Source organism: Schistocerca nitens, chromosome 2, assembly GCF_023898315.1.
Source record: "Schistocerca nitens isolate TAMUIC-IGC-003100 chromosome 2, iqSchNite1.1, whole genome shotgun sequence".
Classification (NCBI taxonomy): Eukaryota; Metazoa; Arthropoda; class Insecta; order Orthoptera; family Acrididae; genus Schistocerca; species Schistocerca nitens.
The window spans coordinates 332,634,471-332,652,919 of NC_064615.1; positions in this window are offsets into that span (position 1 = coordinate 332,634,471).

Below are 18,449 nucleotides of genomic sequence, written 5' to 3' on the forward strand. Positions count from 1 at the left end.
TTTGTCGTCTGAAAGGGGTACTGTTGTTCGACTTAATGCGCACTGGGACCACAATTAACGCTGACAGGTACTGTGAGACTCTGAAAAAACTCAAACGGGGAATTCAGAACCAGAGAAGAGGAATGTCGATCAAGGGCGTACACATTCTCCATGGCAACACTCGCTCACAAGTCTTGACTTGGCGCCCAGTGGCTATCACCTGTTCTCTAAGTTAAAAGAACATTTGGCCGGAAAGCGATTCAGCTCCGACGGCGAGGTGAAAGAAGAGGTTCATAATTTTCTGAACAGCAAGGCGGTGAGCTGGTATGACATGGGCATACAAAAACTGCCACAGCGTCTACAAAAATGGTTCAAATGGTTCAAATGGCTCTGAGCACTATGGGACTTAACATGTGTGGTCATCAGTCCCCTAGAACTTAGAACTACTTAAACCTAACTAACCTAAGGACATCACACACATCCATGCCCGAGGCAGGATTCGAACCTGCGACCGTAGCAGTCACGCGGTTCCGGACTGAGCGCTTAGAACTGCGAGACCACCGCGGCAGGCTCTACAAAAATGCATCGACAGAAATGGTGATTATGTCGAAACATAGCTAAATGTTCAAGCTGTAAACTGATGTAAACCATTGTAGAAATAAACAGGTCTATGTACTTATAAAAGAATAAGAGACCTTAATTTTGGGATTACCCTCGTACATGGTACTAGAGCGATCTGGGGTTGGTAAAAACTGAAGAGAGGAAGACAGAGATTCGAGTACATCCAGCGGAAAGTTTGGTACGGGAGAGGAATTCCTGGCTGGCGGCTTGTATCGTTCTCACGGAACACGGAAACACTCGGTATAAAACAGATTACCGAAGCGGCTATATGTAGCAGTTACAAATCCATGAAAAGATGAATCGAGTGAAGTGTTTGAAGCTTTCAAAATGCAAGCTGAGATAGAGATAAGTGCTGACTGAGACTTGTTCCGTTGGGTACGTGAATTGAAGGGTAGGCACCAGCGGGTGAGCGAGTGCATCGCTCGGCGGTGTCCCGGCGGCTGCGTGCCACCACGGCCCAGCTTCCTCAGGAGAACAGGTTGCCTGCCGCTTTCTTCCTGGCTCGGCCTCGGCGATAGGCCCCGCCTTTGAGTATCTGGACCGGGCGGCGCTCATTTTCATGAGGTCGCCATTAATATTCATCGGCGGCCAGTGCGGGCAGCCTGCTCAGAATTAACGGCGAGACGAGGCGTTCTGGGAACGCGGCCTCAGCTCTGGAGCAGCGCTGCTGCTCACCAATGGCTCCTCCAAACCAGCAGCCACTGCACCGTGGACAAACGTAAACCTCTCAGGTTGTTAGGTGTTAATATGTTACCCCAGAAAAAGTCATTTTGTGGAGACTGCAATACTGTTGTTGTTGTTGTTGTCTACGGTCCTGAGACTGGTTTGATGCAGCTCTCCATGCTACTCTATCCTGTGGAAGCTTCTTCATCTCCCAGTACCTACTGCAACATACATCCTTTTGAATCTGCTTAGTGTATTCATCTCTTGGCCTCCCTCTACGATTTTTACCCTCCACGCTGCCCTCCAATGCTAAATTTGTGACCCCTTGATGCCTCAGAAAATGTCCTACCAACCGGTCCCTTCTTCTAGTCAAGTTGTGCCATTCAATACCTCCTCATTAGTTATGTGATCTACCCATCTAATCTTCAGCATTCTTCTGTAGCACCACATTTCGAAAGCTTCTATTCTCTTTTTGTCCAAACTATTTATCGTACATGTTTCACTTCCATACATGGCTACACTCCATAGAAATACTTTCAGAAACGACTTCCTGACACTTAAATCTATACTCGATGTTAACAAATTTCTCTTCTTCAGAAACGCTTTCCTTGCCATTGCCAGTCTACATTTTATTTCCTCTCGACTTCGACCATCATCGGTTCTTTTGCTCCCCAAATAGCAAAATTCCTTTACTACTTTAAGTGTCTCATATCCTAATCTAATTCCCTCAGCATCACCAAATTTAATTCGACTACATTCCATTATCCTCGTTTTGCTTTTGTTGATGTACATCTTATACCCTCCTTTCAAGACACTATCCATTCCAGTCAATTACTCTTCCAAGTCCTTTGCTGTCTCTGACAGAATTACAATGTCATCGCTAACCTCAAAGTTTTTATTTCATCTCCATGGATTTTAATACCTACTCCGAATTTTTCTTTTGTTTCCTTCACTGCTTGCTCAATATACAGACTGAATAACATCGGGGGTAGGCTACAACCCTGTCTCACTCCCTTCCCAACCACTGCTTCCCTTTCATACCCCTCACTCTTACAACTGCCATCTGGTTTCTGTACAAATTGTAAGTAGCCTTTCGCTCCCTGTATTTTACCCTGCCACCTTCAGAATTTGAAAGAGAGTATTCCAGTCAACATTGTCAAAAGCTTTCTCTAAGTTTACAAATGCCAGAAACGTAGATTTGCCTTTCCTTAATCTTTCTTCTAAGGTATGTCGGCCGGCCGGTGTGTCCGTGCGGTTCTAGGCGCTTCAGTCTGGAACCGCGTGACCGCTACGGTCGCAGGTTCGAACCTTGCCTCGGGCATGGATTTGTGTGATGTCCTTAGGTTAGTTAGGTTTAAGTAGTTCTACGTTCTAGGGGACTGATGACCTCAGAAGTTAAGTCCCATAGTGCTCAGAGCCATTTGAACCATTTTTTTAAGATAGGTCGTAGGGTCAGTATTGCCTCATGTGTTCCAACATCTCTACGGAATCCAAACTGATACTATCAGTTTTTCCATTCGTCTGTAAAGAATTCGCGTTAATATTTTGCAGCTGTGACTTATTAAACTGATAGTTCGGTAATTTTCACATCTTTCAACACCTGTTTTCTTTGGGATTGGAATTATTATATTCTTCTTAAAGTCTGAGGGTATTTCGCCTGTCTCGTACATTTTGCTCACCAGATGGTAGAGTTTTGTCAGGACTGGCTCTTCCAAGGCTGTCAGTAGTTCTAATGGAATGTTGTCTACTCCGGGGGCCTTGTTTCGACTCAGGTCTTTCAGTGCTCTGTCAAACTCTTCGCGCAGTATCATATCTCCCATTTCATCTTCATCTACATCCTCTTCCATTTACTGCAATACTATAAGATTGAAATGTAGGTCACACATACAGCCGAAAAAAAAAATTGTACGTCTTGTAACTGCTCCTACATCTACATCTACATCTACATTTATACTCCGCAAGACACCCAACGGTGTGTGGCGGAGAGCACTTTATGTGCCTCTGTCATTACCTCCCTTTTCTGTTCCAGTCGCGTATGGTTCGCGGGAAGAACGACTGTCTGAAAGCCTCCGTGCGCGCTCTAATCTCTCTAATTTTACATTCGTGATCTCCTCGGGAGGTATAAGTAGGGGGAAGCAATATATTCGATGCCTCATCCAGAAACGCACCCTCTCGAAACCTGGCGAGCAAGCTACACCGCGATGCAGAACGCCTCTCTTGCAGAGTCTGCCACTTCAGTTTATTAAACATCTCCGTAATGCTATCACGGTTACCAAATAACCCTGTGACGAAACGCGCCGCTCTTCTTTGGATCTTCTCTATCTCCTCCGTCAACTCGATCTGGTACGGATCCCACACTGATGAGCAATACACAAGTATAGGTCGAACGAGTGTTTTGTAAGCCACCTCCTTTGTTGATGGACTACATTTTCTAAGGACTCTCCCAATGAATCTCAACCTGGTACCCGCCTTACCAACAATTAATTTTATATGATCATTCCACTTCAAATCGTTCCGCACGAATACTCCCAGATATTTTACAGAAGTAACTGCTACCAGTGTTTGTTCCGCTATCATATAATCATACAATAAAGGATCCTTCTTTCTATGTATTCGCAATACATTACATTTGTCTATGTTAAGGGACAGTTGCCATTCCCTGCACCAAGTGCCTATCCGCTGCAGATCTTCCTGCATTTCTCTACAATTTTCTAATGCTGCAACTTCTCTGTATACTACAGCATCATCCGCGAAAAGCCGCATGGAACTTCCGACACTATCTACTAGGTTATTTATATATATTGTGAAATGTAATGGTCCCATAACACTCCCCTGTGGTACGCCAGAGGTTACTTTAACGTCTGCAGACGTCTCTCCATTGATAACAACATTCTGTGTTCTGTTTGCTAAAACTCTTCAATCCAGCCACACAGCTGGTCTGATATTTCCGTAGGCTCTTACTTTGTTTATCAGGCGACAGTGCGGAACTGTATCGAACGCCTTCCGGAAGTCAAGAAAAATAGCATCTACCTGGGAGCCTGTATCTAATGTTTCCTGGGTCTCATGAACAAATAAAGCGAGTTGGGTCTCACACGATCGCTGTTTCCGGAATCCATGTTGATTTCTACATAGTAGATTCTGGGTTTCCAAAAACGACATGATACTCGAGCAAAAAACATGTTCTAAAATTCTACAACAGATCGACGTCAGAGATATAGGTCTATAGTTTTGCGCATCTGCTCGACGACCCTTCTTGAAGACTGGGACTCCCTGTGCTCTTTTCCAATCATTTGGAACCCTCCGTTCCTCTAGAGACTTGCGGTACACGGCTGTTAGAAGGGGGGCAAGTTCTTTTGCGTACTCTGTGTAGAATCGAATTGGTATCCCGTCAGGTCCAGTGGACTTTCCTCTGTTGAGTGATTCCAGTTGCTTTTCTATTCCTTGGACACTTATTTCGATGTCAGCCATTTTTTCGTTTGTGCGAGTATTTAGAGATGGAACTGCAGAGCGGTCTTCCTCTGTGAAACATCTTTGGAAAAAGGTGTTTAGTATTTCAGCTTTACGCGTGTCATCCTCTGTTTCAATGCCATCATCATCCCGGAGTGTCTGGATATGCTGTTTCGAGCCACTTACTGATTTAATGTAAGACCAGAACTTCCTAGGATTTTCTGTCAAGTCGGTACATAGAATTTTACTTTCGAATTCACTGAACGCTTCACGCATAGCCCTCCTTACGCTAACTTTGACATCGTTTAGCTTCTGTTTGGTTCAAATGGCTCTGAGCACTATGGGACTCAACTGCTGAGGTCATTAGTCCCCTAGAACTTAGAACTAGTTAAACCTAACTAACCTAAGGACATCACAAACATCCATGCCCGAGGCAGGATTCGAACCTGCGATCGTAGCGGTCCTGCGGTTCCAGACTGCAGCGCCTTTAACCGCACGGCCACTTCGGCCGGCTAGCTTCTGTTTGTCTGAGGGGTTTTGGCTGCGTTTAAACTTGCAGTGAAGCTCTCTTTGCTTTCGCAGTAGTTTCCTAACTTTGTTGTTGTACCACGGTGGGTGTTTCCCGTCCCTCACAGTTTTACTCGGCACGTACCTGTCTAAAACGCATTTTATGATTGCCTTGAACTTTTTCCATAAACACTCAACATTGTCAGTGTCGGAACAGAAATTTTCGTTTTGATCTGTTTGGTAGTCTGAAATCTGCCTTCTATTACTCTTACTAAACAGATAAACCTTCCTCCCTTTTTTTTTATATTCCTATTAACTTCCATATTCAGGGATTCTGCAACGGCCTTATGATCACTGATTCCCTCTTCTGCACATACAGAGTCGAAAAGTTCGGGTCTGTTTGTTATCAGTAAGTCCAAGATGTTATCTCCACGAGTCGCTTCTCTGGTTAATTGCTCGAGGTAATTTTCGGATAGTGCACTCAGTATAATGTCACTCGATGCTCTGTCCCTACCACCTGTCCTAAACATCTGAGTGTCCCAGTCTATATCTGGTAAATTGAAATCTCCACCTAAGACTATAACATGCTGAGAAAATTTATGTGAAATGTATTCCAGATTTTCTCTCAGTTGTTCTGCCACTAATGCTGCTCTGTCGGGAGGTCGGTAAAAGGAGCCAATTATTAACCTAGCTCGGTTGTTGAGTGTAACCTCCACCCATAATAATTCACAGGAACTATCCACTTCTACTTCACTACAGGATAAACTACTACTAACAGCGACGAACACTCCACCATCGGTTGTATGCAATCTGTCCTTTCTAAACCCCGTCTGTACCTTTGTAAAAATTTCGGCAGAATTTATCTCTGGTTTCAGCCAGCTTTCTGTACCTATAACGATTTCAGCTTCGGTGCTTTCTATCAGCGCTTGAAGTTCCGGTACTTAACCAACGCAGCTTCGACAGTTGACAATTACAATACGGATTGCTGCTTGATCCCCGCATGTCCTGACTTTGCCCCGCACCTGTTGAGGCTGTTGCCCTTTCTGTACTTGCCCAAGGCCATCTAACCTAAAAAACCGCCCAGCCCACGCCACACAACCCCTGCTACCCGTGTAGCCGCTTGTTGCGTGTATTGGACTCCTGACCTATCCAGCGGAACCCGAAACCCCACCACCCTATGGCGCAAGTCGAGGAATCTGCAGCCCACATGGTCGCAGAACCGTCTGAGCCTCTGATTTGAGACCCTCCACTCGGCTCTGTACCAAAGGTCCGCAGTCAGTCCTGTCGACGATGCTGCAGATGGTGAGCTCTGCTTTCATCCCGCTAGCGAGACTGGCAGTCTTCACCAAATCAGATAGCCGCCGGAAGCCAGAGAGGATTTCCTCCGATCCATAGCGACACACATCACTGGTGCCGACATGAGCGACCACCTGCAGATGGGTGCACCCTGTACCCTTCATGGCATCCGGAAGGACCCTTTCCACATCTGGAATGACTTCCCCCGGTATGCACACGGAGTGCACATTGGTTTTCTTCCCCTCTCTTGCTGCCATTTCCCTAAGGGGCCCCATTACGCGCCTGTCGTTGGAGCTCCCAACTACCAGTAAGCCCACCCTCTGCGACCGCCCGGATCTTGCAGACTGAGGGGCAACCTCTGGAACAGGACAAGCAGCCATGCCAGCCGAAGATCAGTATCAGCCTGAGACAGAGCCTGAAACCGGTTCGTCAGACAAACTGGAGAGGCCTTCCGTTCAGCCCTCCGGAATGTCTTTCGCCCCCTGCCACACCTTGAGACGACCTCCCACTCTACCACAGGTGAGGGATCAGCCTCAATGCGGGCAGTATCCCGGGCAACCACAGTCGTAGTCCGATCGGGGGATGCGTGGGACGAGCTGGCCGTCCCCGACAAACCCCCATCCGGACCCCCACAGTGATGCCCATTGGCAACAGCCTCAAGCTGTGTGACCGAAGCCATCACTGCCTGAAACTGGGAACGAAGGGATGCGAACTCAGCCTGCATCCGAAAACAGCAGTTGCAGTCCCTATCCATGCTAAAAACTGTTGTGCAAAGAACGTCTGAACTAATGTACAGAGAGCGCAAACAAATCGACAAAATTTAAACGGTTATTAAAATACAAGATTGCCTAGTAAATGCAGTAATGCTGCTACTTGCGCACTGCTGACACACTGCTCGGCGGCGGAAGGAGACTACGCGATTTTACACTATTCAGGTACTAAAACGCGATGCTACAACTCTCAAATACTATAATACGCCCGACATTTATGAATTAAACAATGCAAGTACCAAAAACACGCAAAGAAATTAAGAATTAAACTATGTAACAAATGAGTGAGCTAGGAGTATACGACTTGCTGCTGCAGCTGCTTATCCAACGGCGGCAGGGAGCACACTGACTGTGACCAACCGATACTGGCCGTTCAAAACAAAAACAGAAGACAAACGACTACGCGAATTTACACTATTCAGGTACTAAAACGCGATGCTACAACTCTCAAATACTATAATACGCCCGAAATTTATGAATTAAACAATGCAAGTACCAAAAACACGCAAAGAAATTAAGAATTAAACTATGTAACAAATGAGTGAGCTAGGAGTATACGACTTGCTGCTGCAGCTGCTTATCCAACGACGGCAGGGAGCACTCTTAAGATACATTGGAAATGTTCGTTGACGAAATTCGTGCTCCGACCAACTAGGGGTAATATTGTCTTATGAGGAACATTACATAAAAAAGTCTGTCCTGCTGCACTGTATTCACGCCGAATGCGTATCAATGCTCCCCGACGTATACTAGCACAGCTACACGTAATTGCACACCAATGGCTATCCTTGTACTAATTACGGCTACAGTACATGTACGGAATTAGTTTCTCCCCTAAAGGTTGCAGTTTACGTAAGCTTAATAGTTCGAATCGGTACAATAACTGTCTAACGCGGCAAAGAATATTTATGCATGCTGCGTTCTGTTATTAATCTATGTCGTAGAACAAATAAATATTTCATAAACACACAATAATAAATGGGTTGAAAGAAATGTCACACATTAAATCCACATTATGCTGGTTTATTCTATACTATTCACGTCCTATCATAGTATTAGGGAAGTAACTTTTCCCTAAGCGGGATGGAATAAGTTACGTAAGTTCTCGTCAAAGAGTTTGTAACAAGATCCAGTTTTCATTTACTACTTTAACGAAACTTCAGTACTTTCTCACAATTCAATACCACTGTTCACTTCCTATGTCGGTAAATTGCCAACAGTTTATTACTTTGGGTCGAAGTTCAATCTTCCCTGTACGATAGTCAATTTAAGACAAGTTCGGATCGTTTCCTCCGTTGGCTTTACGTAATGATATATTCAAGGTTGCTGATCTACCTATTTCAAGTTTAATGCTTCCTAGCAGATCGAAAAATTTCCAAAAATGCACAAAAACAATCTCGTCGCGCCTACGTACAAGAGTATACGTTGCGATACGAGCTGATCCACCAAGCGCTAGCAGCACATTAATAATTATGACTTTTTTCTTCTGTATTACGCAGTGTCCTCAAAGAGTACTCACAAGGAGTATTCTTTGAGTTCATTCGTTCTATTCCGTGATCTATAAGTACACTACTTTGCGATCTACTATTATTTTAATTTTAAACGAATGAATTCTATTTCTTTTCTTTCTCTTTTCAAAACATTTAGTCACCTAATGCTGGATTTCCGAATCAATGTAAAATTACTTATACGTGTAAATGTGAAGATGCGATTAAATCATCGTGAAACCGGTTGTGTATGATCCTGTAATAAAGGAACTACTAACATCGAACGCGACTACCGAAAGTTTTTAGAAGATATTAATAGTTTTCAAAAAGGAATTAAAATATTTCTATTATATATAGCAGCTCTGGATGGCCAAACCCTAAAAATCATGTGTTCCTTTAAAAAGCTTTAACATTTTCAAATAAAATGTTCGGAGGCATTACTTTTCAGACGCCTTTGCTTTTAATTAAAATGCAGTGCACTTTACCAAAACTACGACTATATTCATTAATTTTTATAATGAGACGACTAACAACTTCCAACATACACACATCAAAAAAGTTTTGCATCACCTCGGTTCCGAGAGTTCTGGAACCTGTACAGGAAACTGTAAGAGAAATCAACATAAACATCATTTCCGCCCTTTTTATTGTTCATGAAAACCACACATTGCATGTTGTACCACCATACAGCGTGACCTTCAGAGGTGGTGGCACAGATTGCTGTACACACCGGTACCTCTAATACCCAGCACCACGTCCTCTTGCATTGATGCATGCCTGTATTCCTCGTGGCATACTATCCACAAGTTCATCAAGGCACTGTTGGTCCAGATTGTCCCACACCTCAACGGCGATTCGGCGTAGATCCCTCAGAGTGGTTGGTGGGTCACGTCGTCCATAAACAACTCTTTCCAATCTATCCCAGGAATGTTCAATAGGGTTCATGTCTTGAGAAAATGCTGGCCACTCTAGTCAGCGATGTCGTTATCCTGAAGGAAGTCATTCACAAGATGTGGACAATGGGGACGCGAAATGTCGTCCATGAGGACGAATGTCTCGCCAATATCCTGCCAATATGGCTGCACAAACTGTCGGAGGATGGAAACCACGTATCGTATAGCCGTTACGGTGCCTTCCATGACCACCAGCGGCTTACGTCGCCCCACATAATGCCACCCCAAAACAGCAGGGAACATCCATCTTGCTGCACTCACTGGACAGTGTGTCTGAGGCGTTCAGCCTTACCGGGTTGCCTCCAAACACGTCTCCGACGATTGTCTGGTTGAAGGCATATGCACACTCATCGGTGAAGAGAAAGTGATGGCAAACCTGAGCGGTGCATTCTGCACATTATTGGGCTCATCTGTACAGCGCTGCATGGTGTCGTGGTTTCAAAGACGGACCTCGCCATGGACGTCAGGAGTGCAGTTGCGCATCATGCAGCCTACTGCGCAGAGTTTGAATCGCAACACGACGTCCTGTGGCTGCACGAAAAGCATTATTCAACATGGTGGCGTTGCTGTCAGGGTTCCTCCGAGCCATAATCCATAGGTAGCGGTCATCCACTGCAGTAGTAGCCCTTGGGCAGCCTGAGCGAGGCATGTCATCGACAGTTCCTGTCTCTCTATATATCCTCCATGTCCGAACAACATCACTTTGGTTCACTCTGAGACGCCTGGACACTTCGCTTTTTGAAAGCCCTTACTGGCACAAAGTAACAATGCGGACGTGATCGAACCGCAGTACTGACCGTCTAGGCATGGTTGACTACAGACAACACGAGCCGTTTACCTCCTTCCTGGTGGAATGACTGGAACTGTTCGGCTGTCGGACCCCCTCTGTTTAATAGGCACTGGTCGTGCATGGTTGATTACATCTTTGGGCAGCTTTAGTGACATCTCTGAACAGTCAAAGGGACTGTATCTGTGACACAATATCCACAGTCAACGTCTGTCTTGAGGAGTTCTGGGAACCGGGATGATGTAAAAGTTTTTTTGATGTGTGCGTTTCAAGCGGAGTTTTAACGTCGAATATTTAACACCATAACTCATTTGTAAAGTAATCAGACGTTCCAAGCGGTTTTACACACGGGAGCTCGTTTCTTTATGGAATGGGTGGGAGGGGGGGGGGGGGGGTGTACCAGTGGCAAACTAGGACACTACAATGGTGTTTCTGCATGTCCTTCTTCTTAGAGATGTTTAAGGCAGTCAGCTGTTTGAAACAGGATGTCAAATTAAATACCCTTCAGCCGTCTAGTTTCCAAAGTTATTTTGTTTGACTACCAGTTTCAGCGTTTTACTATGCCATCTTCAGGCCCTTGACCGGAGTTTAGGAAGGTTCTACCTCGGTTGTGATCAAAACAGGGGCCGGCGATACTGGTATTAGTAGATTTTTGATATAGCGATCACTTCAACCATCATATGCCGAACGTTAAGTTGGTTGAAGTGATCGCTATAGCAAAAATCTACTAATACTAGTATTGCCGGCCCCTGTTTTGATCACAACCGAGGTAGAACCTTCCTACACGCCAGTCAGGAGCCCGAAGATGGAGTACTAACGCTGAAACCGGTAGCCAACCAAAATAATTTTGGAAACTAGACGGCTGAAAGGTGTTGTCGTCCAACAATAGTGTTGTCAAAACAGAATGACTGTACAATTAATGCCTCTTGATGAATTACAAGCTAGAGCACTTGGATATCCTGGAAAGGAGAACCCTACGAAAGGTCATGAGTGCAAACCAGCCTGAGGCCGGCTGGAAACTTCTGAGCAATAAAGAAATCTGCTAGAAGGTGGAGAAGATCTCTGTGACCACGAGAATAAGGAAGCTGGTATTTCTTGGACCCCTGTACAGAATGGACGTTAACAGACTATCCAAACAAATATTTTCTTACCTGTGGAACAAGAAGACCACCAAGACATGGATTAAAGAAGTTCGGGAAGATCGTGAAAGGTCCTGGGACCCCGGAAGCCCAGACGTCAGCACCGAACATGTTGCGAAACAGAATACAAAGTTTAGAAGAATTTCAAGTGGAAAGAAGAACTACAAAGACCTGAAGAATATAGACGGAGGAACAAAAGTAAGTGCATAGCGATTGTATGAGGGGGCATTAGAAACAGAGCAAACTCCGGATATAGATGACATACTGAAGTTGTTACCTGATCCTAAGGGATCAATTCGTTAATAAATAAGGCAATACTACAATTCTAAAGAAATTATTTCTTGGTCTTGAGATGGGATCCGCCCACGTACGCTGAAACGGCTCTTCGTTCTCGTACTAAGTTTCATTCGCGGCCGAATCTTGCGCGCCTAGTACTATTTGACGCACTAGCTAAATTACGCGGTACATCATATCATTAACTACGTAAGCAAACTATTAGCGGTCCAGTTGGTTCTATTCTCGGCACTGCTGCACCAGTAAAACAGTCTTCATTAATGTCACCAGCTTCGCTCTGACCCGTGAGAAAAGGCTAAGTTGTCATCTGTCCTACACGAGTGATACAGTCCTGGAGCATCCATAATACACTTAGAAAGAATCCAGGATCCGGTCACTGGACTGCAAAACATACATCGCTGACAGTTAACGTACCAACTCCAACCAGTTCCATCAGAACTTCCTGCCAATAGACGGGGGTGAGTTTGGAAATGACTATAAGTTTTAAATGCAAAAGAAAAAAAAAAAGGAAGCACTGTTTTGCCGATCGCAATGGCTTGCTAACTTCAGACTTCAGAAACATTAAACACAACAGGTCATCACCTCCACCAGAGGAAGTTCATGAATTGCATCATCCATCTAGACCCAAAGTTCCAAGCAACCCCTGAAATTATGCAATCACCAAGACCTTTCAGCCACTTAGGTATTAGATGAACAATGATTGATGTCTACGTCAGACGAGTGCGTTTCTCCTGCTTGTAGCATGATACCTCACATGATTATTTTGCACCTAATTTTGATGCGGTATGTGTGTAGATAGTAGACTCCAATGGCGAAATCCAGTAAACGTTGTAGGCTTAAACTTTAACCCATCTTGTGCAGATGGGGGAACTCAACTCACCAGATGCCGCCTGTAGACTAATGCGAGTGCCACTAGTCCAATGGCATGGAGACGCCTGTCGCAAAATCACTGACGGATTCCTAATGTTCTTGTTCTCAGCTAAGATCATGTTCAAGTTGTCATCAGAGACAACGGTGTGATTAGGAGTGTCACAGGGAGACGAGAGAGAACCGCACGTGTTCTTCGTGTTCATTAATGATCTGCTGGATAGGATGGGGAGCAGTTTAAGACTGTTGACTTACTGTGTAGTTGTCTACGGGAAGTTTTTGTCCTTGAATGAGTATACGGGGTTTCAAGTTGTATAGTATTTCTGTTTGGTGTAATAAATGATAGTTTCTATTAAGCGTGAGAGAATGTAACATGCAGATTAATGGGAAAACTACTTCTGCAATGTATTAGCTGAGTGCTACCTCCTTCAGTCAGGTGGATTAAATACATTAAGGTGACAAAAGTCATCGGATACCTAGTAATATCGTGTCGGACCTCCTTTTTCCCGGTGTAGTGCAACAACTCGAGGTGGTACTCATTCAACACGTCATTGGAAGTCCAGCAACTCGACGTGGCACGGATTCAACACGTCGCTGGAAGTCCCCTGCGGAAATATTGAGTCATGCTGCCTCTATAGCCGTCCATACTTTGCAAAAGTATTGCCAGTGCAGGATGTTGTGCATGAACTGACCTCTGAACTATGCCCCAAGAATGTTCGACAGGACTCATGTTGACGGATCAGGGAGGCCAAATCATTCGCACGAATTGCCCAGAACCTTCTTCAAATCAATCGCGAACAACTGTTGGCCCGTGACATAGAGCATTGTCATCCATGAAAATTCCATCGTTGAATTGCTGCAAATGGTCTCCGAGTACCCGAACATAGCAATTTCCTCTCAATTATCGGTTGAGTTCGAACAGAGAATCCAGTCCATTCCATGTAAACACAGCTCACATCATTACTGAGCTACCACCAGCTCGTACAGTGCCTTGTTGACAACTGAAGTCCGTGGTTTCGTGGGGTCCGCAACACATAAAACCCTCCTATGAGGTCTTACCGATTGAAGTCGCGACCAGGCCATGGTTTTCCAGTCATACAGGGTCCAACCGATATGGTCACACACCCAGGAGAGGCGCTGCAGACGATGTCTTGCTGTTAGCGAAGGCACTCGAGTTAGCCATGTGTTGCCGTAGCCCATTAACAAATTTCGCATCACTGACCTAAAGGATACGTTCCTCGCACATTCCACAATGATTTCTGCTGTTATTTTACTTAGTGTTGATTGTCTGTTAGTACCGACAACTCTACACAACAGCGCTGCTCTCCGTCATCAAGTGAAGACCGTCGGCCACTGCGTTGTCCATGGTGAGAGGTTATGGTTCAAATGGCTCTGAGCACTATGGGACTTAACATCTGTGGTCATCAGTCCCCTAGAACTTAGAACTACTTAAACCTAACCAACCTAAGGACATCACACACATCCATGCCCGAGGCAGGATTCGAACCTGCGACCGTAGCAGTCGCGCGGTTCCGGAGTCAGCGCCTAGAACCGCGAGACCACCGCGGCCGGCTGAGAGGTTATGTCTAAAAGTTAGTATTATTCGCACACTATTGGCACTGTGGATCTAAAAATATTAAATTCCGTAACGATTTCCGAAATGGAATGTTCCGTGCGTCTAACTCCTACTACCATTCCACCTTCGAAGTCTGTTAATCCGGTCATGTGCCCATAACCACGTGGGAAACCTTTTCACATGAATCTACTGAGTACAAATAACAGCTGCGCCAATGCACTGCTCTTTTATACCTTGTACTCGAAACTATCGTCATCGGTATATGTGCACATCGCTATCCCACGACTTTTGTCACCTCAGTGTAGGTAGGTGTAATACTGCAGAACGACATGAAATTGAAACGGCACGTGAAGTCAATTGTAGGGAAGGCAAATGGCTGACTGCAGTTTAGTAAGACACTTCCGGGAAGCTGCAGCTCGTCTATAAAAGAGACCGTGTACGGAACGTTTGTGCAACCCGATGTCGAGTACTGCTCCCTTGCCTGGGATCCCCATCATGTCTGATTGAAGGCAGACATCGAAGCAATCCACTGCATGCTACTACTATGGATACCGATTGGGTCGATGAGTCGCAGACTTTTATGGAAATGCTCCGAGAGATTATATGGGAATCCTCGAGGGAAGAAGACGCTCTATTGACTACACACTATTGAGGAGTTTAGGAGAAACAGTTTTTGTGACACACTGCATAACAATTCAACTCCCTCCAACGACCATCTCTCGTAATAACTGTTAGAATAAAACAAGGCAGATAGACTTCGCATAGACATATACAGGCAACCAACATTCCCCGTTCCGTTTGCGAGTAGAACAGTCAAGGGGATGACCAACAATGGTACAAAGTACCCTCCGTCCTGCACAGCGTAGTACCTTGCGGAGTATGGACGTAGAAGCAAATGAAAACATATATATATAAACACCGGGGCCGTGCGGGATTAGCCGGGCGGTCTAGGACGCTACAGTCATGGACTGTGCGGCTGGTCCCGGCGGAAGTTCGAGTCCTCCCTCGGGCATGGGCGTGTGTTTGTACTTAGAATAATTTAGGTTAAGTAGTGTGTAAGCTTAGGGACTGATGACCTTAGCAGTTGAGTCCCATAAGATTTCGCACACAACACACATAAACACCGGGACATTCTGTCAAGTTACAAACAAATTAAAAAAAAAATATCACTGCCCCAATTGAAAAATAAATAAGAGAATTATCCTCTAAAACTTGTCTGTTCATGCTCGAAAATGATATGTATTACCATACACTGCCATCATCGTAATGTCATGGACTATGGGTTGGGTCTGTTAATTTAATAGGTCACTCCTACATTGTTGTTTGACGTGGAGTCACACTACAATTTCGTCTGCAGGGAAGTCTACGGACAGGATGTCCTGATCTACTACACATAGCTCATTCGTTATCTGAACTGTTACTAGGAGATTCGTATGTTTCCATAATACTGAACTGAGACAGACCGTTGGAAAAATGTCATGTACTGTACGAGCCAAAAACCTGTCAACATAAGAATTTCTTGCGATTTTACACTCATCGTCAATTGTGCTCAGAGATTACGTCTGCACGGACTAAACTGGATTAGTGGAATTTGTTGTGATCAGGCTCTACACTCATATCCGTGAAAATTTCAGAAGTCCACTCCAAATTTAGCACTGCGTAAATATTTTAGTATGTCTGGGCGGCGTATATAGCAGGTTATCGATGTGACGCTACCTGTGAGGCATCTGTCAATTACGGTACCAACGTACTTGGGGTCGGTACACAAGGCACAGGAGCGTCTTGTACGAATATGGACTGGAGCAGTTTCAGCACCGGATGCAGGTATATGAGTAGCACTTCGGTCTTCTCGACGTTGAATTTCAGCCACTATTTCGGGGCCCATTTTCCGGTGATGGTGCATGTGGCCTGGAGACGGCACTGAAAAACAGGTGCATTCGTGAACCTCGTGAACAGCGTCAAGTCACCTGCGTACATTGACAACTGCCTGCGAGCGAATGTCATTAACATATGCGTATGTGGTGTCTGTTTTTTCTTAACGGCCAATATTCTCGTCAGCGCTGATGTACTCCGCGCTCGAACGCTTACGGGAATCGGCGAAATGCCGCGAGTAGTAAGGATGATGGACAAGCGGCACTACATTAGCAGTGTGTGTACAAGCTGAGAACCTGGGTGTGACGGGAGGCGTGCTAGGGTAGTCTGTGCAGTAGCGATCACCACTGTGTCCGGGTGGCGCAATGGTCACCGCAACAGCCTACTAAGAAGACGTCCCGGGTTCGGATCCCATTCCGGTACAAATTTTCAGCTTTCCCCATTGATTTAAATTAATGGTCGCCCGCAGCCAATGACTGTAATCCCTTTGTGACTTAAGTCATTAAAATAGCTGTGGTGGGCTGCCCGTGCATTTTTCTCATGTAAAAAGACCTGCCCTCCAGGTACCATTTAACTAAACCCTGTAAAAGGTGTTTATAGAGGAAACAATCGTCCCACGTAGCGTGTCATAATCCTTCTTCACGAGAAAGGGGTGCTTTTGAGTGGTTCTGTTCTGGGAGCCGAACGTCTCCTCTGGGATCAGGTATTCGGTTTCGGCGTGCTTTATCTGGAGATAAAGAGAAGGGTGCTCAAATATCTGCGACAGTAGGTTGATAGTCCTGTAGCTCTTTGGAAAGACGAATCCTTACTATCCTTATACATAGCAATGATCTCAGAACGTTTCCAAACTTCCTAAGCTTGTTGCGTCCGCAAGATGATGATGGAGGATGTATCAAAGTGGGCCGTGGCGTCTGTTGGCATGTGATGGACCTGTGTATTTGTTAGGTGGTAGGCGAACTGGACTACCGAGCTGCTTCTTCACTTGCACTGGAGACGGATCTTTCACCGAAATCGTGCTGCCTAATACTGTGCAGTCGTCGTTCCTGCGATATCCGTGGATAGTGCTGTTTCTACCGGTTGCACAGTACGTTGTATAATCAGTAATGCTTTCTGTCATTGAGGGGGCAGGCCGGAGTGGCCAAGCGGTTCTAGGCGCTACAGTCTGGAACCGCACGACCGCTACTGTCGCAGGTTCGAATCCTGCCTCGGGCATGGATGTGCGTGATGTCCTTAGGTTAGTTAGGTTTAAGTAGTTCTAAGTTCTAGGGGACTGATGACCTCAGAAGTTAAGTCCCATAGTGCTCAGAGCCATTTATTTTGTCGGTGAGGGAAAGTAGTGTCACAGGCATCTGACAGGGCAAAAACAAAGATGCAGTTTTAAGTGAGAACCACTGCAGATCATATGACTCTAGTGCTTCAAATACGTCTAATTTTTACCTTCGCAGATTGTCTGCAGTGGCTAAAAACTTATAATAACTACTACTGGTGAGGTTTGGTCATGCGGACGGAATTCTAGGATGCCAGCGTCATGTAATACCAACGTGCCGAGTGAAGAGATGTATGAACGTGCAAACAACCGTACTCCAAGACAAGAATTAAGGTGGTGTCATTGAATGTCATTTCTTATGCGATACTTGGACAATTTGAAGTAATAATCGACGTTAACTGTTTACCATTGCTAAAATACTCTATTTAAACGACGTATTTTACGTCCGAGAAGACTATCCCGAGTATGTTTCCAATAGAGTTACTTCTCTAGCCCGGACTGTGTCGATCGTATTCTATGTGATGAAAGATTACAAAACGTAACTCAGATTTGATTTTTTGGGGGCTAGGAATTGTTACTTGCTCTACTTTGCCTAGTTTTGGGGGTAAAGTGTTGCATACAACTTTTCTCATGTATGACAATCTGTATAGCAAAGCACCACCTTCTGCTCAAAGTCGATTAACAGTCAAATTTTGATTAAACAATCGCTGACGGGACACCCACTTCGCACGATGTCTGGATAAAAAAAAATCTTCTTGCACGATTGTCGTAAGATTTGAAAGCAGAAACTTCACGTTGCCTTCCTCCCCCGCCCCTGCGCCTGCAATAATAGTGCACAGTAGTCGCGTAGAGTCCGTTGAATATACTCCATTATCACTGAAATGACAGCAGCGGCACGGAAGTTGCCGCCCCTAAGATTTGTCG